At 40.3% G+C, this 9,361-nt stretch overlaps 1 non-coding gene across 1 annotated transcript; it reads left to right on the top strand.

The window, feature by feature from the left end:
• The first annotated feature begins 9,242 nt into the window (after nucleotides 1-9,242).
• Nucleotides 9,243-9,361, top strand: LOC112469182. The gene has a single exon (XR_003042497.1). It is a non-coding gene; the product is annotated as a 5S ribosomal RNA (ribosomal RNA).

The raw sequence follows: 9,361 nt of genomic DNA, 5'->3' as shown, positions 1-9,361 counted from the left end.
CCGCTCTACTGAGATGTGAAAATATGCCCTCGCCAATTTTGCGGTTAAGTCACCTGACTGGCCTAGGTTGATTCCTTTTGCTTCTAACTCTGCCTTGATATCTTACTTCAAACGATCAAGTCAGAGAGTATTTTTACTGACTGTCTTAACAATCATGCTATACTTTGCCCTTAAACTTGAGATAAGAGATTCAGACATGAATAAGCAATGGACATAGTCGAAAGAAGTAAAGCTTGAATGTGTCTGCATAAAATCTATTCTGGACAACTAAATATCAAGAACTTTTTAGAATTTTGTTTCAGAAATAAAAAAATTTTGCACCTTACATTTTACAACATTTAATTTATTGATGAACCAAGAGAAATACAACTAGAGAAAGTAAATGGCCAAAGGCTTCTAAAATGTTTGAGCTTTTTCTAAAAAACAGCAAATCTGGTTAACAATTTAAAAAGTGCAGAATTATTTATCTCAATTACTTTTAATGTTAACTTATATGAAAAATGAGATAACCCCATAAATAGAAAAAAATTCCTTCCTTTTGGAAAGCAATTTCACTGGTAATGTGCATCTAAAGACATAAAAATGTTCATATTCTTTTAACTCAAAATGGCATTACTGAGAATTTATCCTAAGAAAATCATTAAAATGTGAGCTCCACGAGGGCACAAACTTTGCAGTGGCAATGGAGACCGCTCTCACGTCTTTGAAAGAATAAATGAAATAGGCCTGAACTCAGAAAAAGTTAGGAACAAACACATTCATCACTATTTAGATTGGTTCTAAATTTCTGTTTATAAAAAAAAAAAAGCCCACAATAGGGGATGAATGGTCAAGAAAATCACAGCAGAACAATCTGATTCGCTCTAAAGCATTTATTTAAAATTGTAAGTGTGAAGAATAAAATATTTTGGAAATGTCTCAGCCAATGCTATGTTAAAAGTGAATTATAAAAACGTAACTTCATCATTCATCATTAGAGAACTGCAAATCAAAACAAGATACCGATACACAGCTGTCTCAACGGTTAAATTTAAAAAAACGGTAAAGCAAGTACCGCGCGGACCTGAAGCAACAGCAACTCATTCGCCCTGAGCAGGTGCAGCCACTTTGGAAGACAGTTTGACAGTTTCTTAAAAAGCTAAGCACAGTCTCACCGTAAGACCCAGCAATCACATTCCTAGGTGTTTACGCAGGTGAGCTAAAAACGTATTTGCACAAAAACCTGCACATAAGATGTTTGTATCAGCTCTAGCAGCCAACCGAAAGGAACCAAGTTGTCCTTCATAAGTGAAGGGATGAACAAACTGTGGTACATCCTGACAATGGAATATTATTTGGCTATAAAAAATAGATGAGTTATCAAGCCACAACGGACACGGGAGAACTTTAAATCCATGTTGCTAAGAAGCCAATCTGAAAAGGCTGCATATCATACGATTCCAATGATATGATATTCCATAAAATGCAAAGATCAGTGTGTTGCCCGGGGCTCGGAGGGAGGGAGGGACAAATAAATGAAGCACGGGGCATTCTTAGGACAGTGAAACTATTCTGTATGACGCTGTGATGGTACATAACACATTCGTCACAACCTAGAGAACTTTATAACGCAAAGAGCAAATCTTAATGTACGTGAATTTTTACAAAATCAATTAGTAAGCTGGGGGAATCCAGCTGTGATAAGAGACTCTAGCTGTATTTCAAACATATTTCAAACGACCTCGCTGGGGGGAGTGTGGGGCAGGGGGTGGGTAGTGGGGAGGCACAGACCTAAGTACCTGGAAGTGAGTCCTATAAGAATTAAGGCAAAAGGAACTGCAGCATTCCGGCCGAAGCCGTTCGCCATAGGGGCGGTGCAGGTTAACAGGCCTGATACTGCCACACGTGGAAACCAGAATTAAACCATCAAGTGAATGAACAGTAGATGTGGGCGCCAAGTTCCTCACCGTTCGGGAAATGTGCAGATCAGTAAGGGGAGGAGGGTCGAAAAGGTCCATGGGAAAGGAGCAAAGCCACCGACATCAGTAAGAACTCACGTTTAACTCAGTACAGATCCAGATGGCTACATACAGAAGTATTTATAGGTATGTGTATATTCAGGGGTCCTACAGACGTATATATTTCTTTTCTCTGTCAGCTGAGAGAGCCAGAAAGAAACTACACCCTGGTCGCAACGACCACGCCTAGCACGCAGGCCTTGGTTTCCGATACCGTTCTCCAAAAAAAAGAACCAGGGCTCCTTCGAGAAATGGCTGATTCTAAGACAGGGGCAGGAAATACAGAAGATGAGCCTGGATCGTTTTGTAGTGCCAAAAAGTAAGGAAATACTCAAAAAGAAAACAAAAGCAAAATACACTGATGGGGCTATGAAAGAGCTACCGACGGCCAGAGCTACGGCGACTGGAGCAACGAAATCAAGTCGCAGTACTGGATTCCATCGCCAAAGAGCAAAAGAAATATCCACGAGCCCACACTGAGCAATAAACAAAATGACTGAATAAATTAATCCATGGGGAGAAGACACATTCTTCTCCTAGGCAGAAGAATTTTTAAAAAAATGTATATAGATACTACACTCTAACGGAGGGGAGCACAGCTCCCCACTCCTCGGGCGTGGGATGCACCCCGTGACTCCTGTCCAAAGGGCACAGTGTGGAGGGGGCAGCGATAAGGAGAATAACTTCCCAGTGGAGAAACCTGACAAACACGACTTCAGCCAGATGATCAAGGCCAATATCAACAGTCATAAATTATGAAAACATGTACCCTTGATATGAACTGACGGAAATGGTACTTTACCTCTGTGATCTTCCTCAAAAAAAAACCCAAAGTCCCAGTCTAATCACACACACTAAAACTTCCCACAGTCAGGCATCCTAGGTTATACCTAACCAGTACTGCTCAAGGTCATCAAAAACATGGAAAGATCGAGAAACTGCCACAGCCAAGATGAGCCTAAGGAGACATGACAACTAAATGGGATCCTGGAACAGAAAGACACTAGGTAAAAACTAAGGAAATCCTGATAAACTAAGGGCTTTGCTTAAGAATAATGTATCAACGTTGGTCCAATAATTTTAATAAATGTACCATACTAAGATGCTCATAATAGGAGAAAGTGTGTATGGTGGGGTGCGGAAGGGATATATGGGAACTCTATATAATCTGTTCGACTTCTCTGTAACTCTAAAATTGTTCTAGAAAATAAGGTCTATTAATTTTAAAAATCAGATTACAACAGTATATAACAGTATGATTTCAACTTCATAGAAAATGCATAAATAAAACACAACCAAGATACCAAAAGTAGCTATGTTAGGATAAGACGGGTAATTTTTCTTTTCCTCAGTCTCCAAATTTTCTCTAACATATTTATATTACTTTTATAATTGAAAAAAATGGATGTTACACCACTACACACCTATTAGGATGCCAAAAGCCAGAACACTGACACCACCAAACACTGGCGAGGATAAGGATTAAGAGGAACTCTCATTCATCGCTGGTGGGAATGCAGAATGGTGCAGCCGCTTTTAAAAGACAGTATGGCAGTTTCTTACAAAACTAACATACTTTTACCACCTGAACCAGAAATTGTGCTCCTTGGTACTACCCAAAGGAGTTGAAAAACTTATGTCCTCACAAAAACCTGCGCACAGATGTTTACAGCATCTTTATTCATAATTGCCAAAACCTAGAGGCGACCAAGATGTACTTGGCCGAGGAATGGATAAATGAACGGTGGCAGATTCAGACAACGGAATGTATTCAGCACTAGAAAGAAATGAGCTATCAGCTATAAAAAGACATGAAGGAGATTCAAGCGCATGTCACCCGGTGAAAGACAGCAGCCTGAAAAGGCTGCATACTTTACGATTCCGACTACATGACAATCTGGAAGAGGCAAAACCAGAGAGACGGTAAAAAGATCAGCAGTTGCCAGGGTTTGGGGGGAAAGAGGAATGAATAAGCAAAGCACTGAGGATTTTTAGGGCAGTGACACTCACTACTCTGTATACTATAATGGTAGACACGTGTCTTTATAAATTTGTCCAAACCCATAAAATGTACAACACCAAGAGCGAAGCCTAATGGAAACTATGAACTCTGGGTGACAATGATGTGTCAATGTAGGTTCATCACTGGTAACAAGTGTACCTCTCCGGTGGGGGATGTTGATAGTGGGGGAGGGTACACACAGGGGATGGGGGCAGGCAGTATATGGGAAACCTCTGTACCTTCCACTCGATTTTTCTGTGAAACTAAAACTACTCATTAAATTTTTAATGAATTTAAAAAATTAAGAATGAAATCTCAAAAAATATACATATCAAAGTGGATCCACCAAAGTGGATCACTAGGAACCTATCACAATTCCTTAGTGAATAATTCAAAACAAGATAGAGTGAGCTATTCTATTTTCTGCCATGAAAATCAAACTAAGATCTGAAGTCTCCTAATTAGAAAAATGCCATAGTTTTAGATGGTTAAATCATATTCTGTTTTCGCTTAGGAAGCTAGATCCTCAAAATAATTTCACTAATTGTCACTTATTCTTATTTCTTTCCCTGCACACCAAAAAATAAAACAAAACAAGAAACTAGCTGGCTCTCTTCAGTTATAATTTCATGTGACCATTTTCCAGCCTGAGCGAACGAATTGAGCAGAAAAGTATGGCATCAGTTATAGGGTCTCAAAATTACAATCAGTTTGCTTTGTCTTCTTGATTTTTAAGGCCACTGTCATGTGATGCAATAATTCTGACAGATTATTCTTCACCAGGAAAAAATAATGTAAAGAGTCTTGATTCAAACTATAACCAAACATAAAAACAAAAAGCTTCATTCTATTCTAAGCTTCGCCTTTAGTAAATGAGGGGAAAATAACAAATGTTGACTACATGTAGACCAAATTAAATGATTTCCGGCCTTAGTTCACAAATCTTTTAGTGCCTCTTTTAAAGTTTATACCAATATTTGAAAGCACCTACAGCTAAACTTTTAACACTGGGCAAAAGAGGACATTTGTAACAATAAAGCATGGCCTTGGTGTGGCTGAGAAAGTGCACAGTGTGTCCACGAGCATCTGGTCTTCCCAAAGAGAGAAAAACGAATAATTCGACAAATAAGCTGCTTCCCATCACCAGGACTTTTTCTCCTTGGCTGGGTGCTCTACTGACAAGCAACGCTCCCCGAGGTAGGACAAGTACAAAGAAGGCTCGTCAGTCTTTCAACCTTAATCCCTCCCGCCAGAAGTAACAGGGTTTATTACTTGAGACGGAGGAACAGAGTCCCCAGAGCTTCTAATTCCAAGGCGATCAATTTACGAATACAATCTGTGCTGGTAGATTTATTTCTGAATAAATGAATCACACTTGTCATTCAGGAAAAAGGTATAATAAGGCTTAAGGCTTTAAAATATTTTTTAAATAAATATAAAATTATAATCAAGCTATTCAGAAAAAAAGTTCATTACCTGATAACTACCTGTAAAGCCAATGTACCCCCACCTGTCACCAAGAATAAAAACTTGTTCACTTTTCTGTTCATTTCCCTCCTGATATAATACAAAATTCTAGTCTTAGAATTTTAAAACAGCCTCCTGTATTGAAAGTATTAAGGCTATAAACCTGTGGCCCAGTTTGCCAGGACGCATCTGGTTTATACCTGTTGTCCTGGCATAACTGATGGGCCCCTTGCATTTTCAAGAGTGTCCTTGCTTGGGCAAGAAACTATGCAGCCCTGATTTCAGTACATCCGCGTCTGGGGGACGCCTGCTAAGATGCACGCAGTCCCTGGGCACTCGTGCTCATTAGCGTAGATGACTAAGGACGGAAAAGCACTTACGGGGACTTGGAGGGATTGTTCTAAGTTTGTTCATCCAGCTGGGGGAGCTGGTGCCATCTTTCCTTTCTTACCCTCCCTGGGTTTACTCTGGCCCTGACACTGTCACCCTGCTCCGCGGATCCCCTACCCAACTGTAGTTGCCTAAGGGCAAAAACTACGTGCCATTCAGCTTTCTATCCCCAGTGTCTAATCCTGCGTTTGTCACGTACCAAGCACTCACTAAAGATTTTCCCTAAAGGAAAAAGTTATTAAGGCCAGCACACAAACACAATAATGGGTTTCCTTCGTGCATTTCCACAATTCCGTTCCTTATTTTTAACTTTGAAACTGGGTTTCACTGTTCAGAGGGAAATATTAAACATACTATGCAAGCTCTACATTTTTCAAACTTTAGTGTTAATGACCATTTTGCTTTTTATTATGGGAAGCATTAGAAATAATGCTTAAAAGTAAAGTATGGCATTTAATATGTAAGCAATTTCAAAGTGTGGCTATGTTTTCTTTTATTCAAATATATTGAAAAGTCAATTATTTTATTAATTTTTAAATATAACCTTGATTCCAAGAATAGCAAAATGAGATAAAGAAGAAAAAGAAATAAATATGTTGATATTTAAAAAGCGAGTCTTCATTTCATGTGAATTCTGGAAATAATCTATTGTAATTATACCGTTTCATATCATGAAAACTAAATGCACCAGACTTAATAGGAAAAATTTAAGCACATGGGTTTCCTCATGTGACAGATGCTAAAGAATTAATTACCAGTAAGACCTTAAAGATTCTGGTACTAAAACTATAAAAGTATACAGATTTTGTTTTTCAATTTTTGTTTAAAAACTTGATCAGCATTTAACTTCATGGTTCTATTCAAATGTAAGGCTAGATGTGAAAATGGGTTAATTGTCCACACTGCGGGATAATAACTGTTCAGTATGGGTTAGACAGCTGCTAACAGCCAGAGCAGTCTCCCTAACCTGACTCGCTTCCCTCCTCTGCACACCCTTTCCGAGGACCCTCTCTCTCAGTAATTCCCCGGCTAAACGGTCAGTCCCTCAACCCTTTCCATACACCAGCTCACTCTGAACCTTTTCCCACACGGCCAGCTGAAATGCAGCCCCCAGATGTTTTTCATTTTGTATACTGTACACGGCGAAAGTTAGTTAAAGAAGTAAATCTACCTGCTTTATCAACAACCTTAGTTTGTGAGTCAGGTAAATTACCAAAGGTAGAATCAAGTTTTAAAGCTCCATTTCACCACTATTTCTGAATGACATAATTCAATTAAATGCATGATTCCTTGTGTGATCTGGTTAAGTCTGTTCTGGGGTGACAGCCTGCACCCCGAATCCCAACACCCATTTCCTAAATGTTCATTCAGTCTGAAGAGGTACTTCACATGAGCGTGAACAGAAGTATAAATCTACCACTACTACTGAAAATACAGTTCCAAATACCTTCGTCGATGAAAGAGAGCCTTTCAAAATTAATACCGAGACATACACTTTTGAAGGGAGACAGCCCTTGGGCAAATACCACCATCCTTTAATCCAAATTAAATGTGGACAAGCTCTTCTCGAAGGTGAGCAGAGACTCCAGCTGGAGTCTACTTCCAGGTAGGGAACAAGAAGGTACAGAAAGGCCTTGTCTGCATCGGCAATACAAAGGGCACCTGGCTAGGACAGGGGACTCTAGAATAATCTAGCAGCACGTAACTCATAAAGGGAAACCTCACTGTCACACTTCCTTGGGCTCGAAACGCCAGGTCGAGAAACTGATTGCCATCTCCAAATTAAGACAAGTGCAGGTTACACATCTTGAGAAAACAGATCCAAACAAGTAGTTTTTTAACCCTACTAGAATCAAAATGACCATAATATTGGGTAAAAAGAATTAAGTAACCTGCATGGTTAAGTATTCAGTAGACAAATTACCCTGATTACAAACAAACTTTCTAGATGACTAAACTGATGAGCAAAAGAAGTGGAAGTTCCCTAAACTTTCGCAGAGGCCAATCGTTTTCCAGTATCTCCAAATATTCAGTTAATCTCCTGATTTTTAAAACATACTAAATAGACATAACTAGAACTAGACAGACACACAGACATAAAAGTACTGCAGTATTGGGGGGCGAGGGGGCAACTTCCTGGGTAACCTCCCTGAATGGCCCTGCAGGAATGACCGGCCTCCCCAGCCCAGCAGGAAAATACCCACACGAGCAGCTGACTCCTGCAGACCGCTCTGTACTTTTCCAGAGAGAGCAAATTAATTACTTGTGTTTCAAGTCGGCAGAACACATACATCTGGGATTCCAGCCTCTGCCGAGGTCAGACGCAAGAACTTGCAGTTTCAGACAGCTCAAGCAAAAACGAATCATTCATTAAAAGACGTTTTCATGACAGTGCAAGTTCCGTGAAGGAGGTACAATACACATAAGGGGACTCAAACAGTTCCTTACTCTGCAACTTTAATACCTTGCAGAAAGGTGTACGTCCTCAAATATCACGAGAACCTTACCTGGTTAGCAGGGAGCGGTAAGTAAGAAACAAAAGAGAGGACCCACATACGACCCAGCACCCGACTAACACGATTCCACAAAACTGCATGCTGTGGGGTCCCTCACATTACTGAGAGCGAGCGAACTTGCACTCTGTGGTCACTGCCAATTCTTAAACTTATCTGAATGGTCTTAGCATGAATTTTGGTTTTGAGGTAGACTACGGGTATAAACCTCAGTGCTACGTTAAGTTCGCTGTCTGTCGGCAGTCCTCTGAACCCCCGACGACACGCTCTACGCTGAAATAAACTATTTCAACGGGAAGGAGGTGTCTCCCTATCGGGGGAGCGGACCTGGAGGAACGCAGTTAAAACACCACCACGGGTAGGGCGGGGCACAGGGATCCAACTTATCAACTGTAAACACGACGGTAAGTACAGTTACTTAAAACGTCAGAGAAAGAAACAGATGCTTGAGGAGCTGGACTGGACTGTGAGATAAAATACACACACAGATTCAAGGCGACCAGCTCCTCGCCAGCTGTCGCCAGCTCTGGGTGTTAGGGCTTAGTTGTCCTTCGTTCTCTTCTTTATATAGTACGAGACAGCCCAAGAGACTAGATGCTCTGAAATTCTTCTAATTCTAATAGCGATTTTCCTCTTTGGCTTTGGAAAAGTTATTCCACTTCTTCGGGTAAATAATTAAATAAAAACTAAATTTTCACAGGGAGTCCTGGGTATTAACGCACGTATAACCATATTCTGACTTCAAAAACAGAATAAAATCCAAACTTCTTAGCAAGATGCATTCAAAGCCCTTTCTGATCTAATTTCGACCATAACTGTCTATAGACAAACAGCAGTCTTAGATTCCTTAGAGTTATCCTAAGAACTTTTCAAGTCTATGGCCATGCCACCCTGAACGTGCCCGATCTCGTCTGATCTCGGAAGCTAAGCAGGGTCGGGCCTGGTTAGTACTTAGATGGGAGACCACCTAGGAAGACCAGGTGCTGTGGGCA

The sequence above is a fragment of the Pteropus alecto genome, unplaced genomic scaffold (genome assembly GCF_000325575.1).
Source record: "Pteropus alecto unplaced genomic scaffold, ASM32557v1 scaffold106, whole genome shotgun sequence".
In the NCBI taxonomy this organism is placed as follows: Eukaryota; Metazoa; Chordata; class Mammalia; order Chiroptera; family Pteropodidae; genus Pteropus; species Pteropus alecto.
The sequence above is the reverse complement of the archived record's forward strand: the minus strand, read 5'-3'. Positions and strand labels throughout refer to the sequence as shown.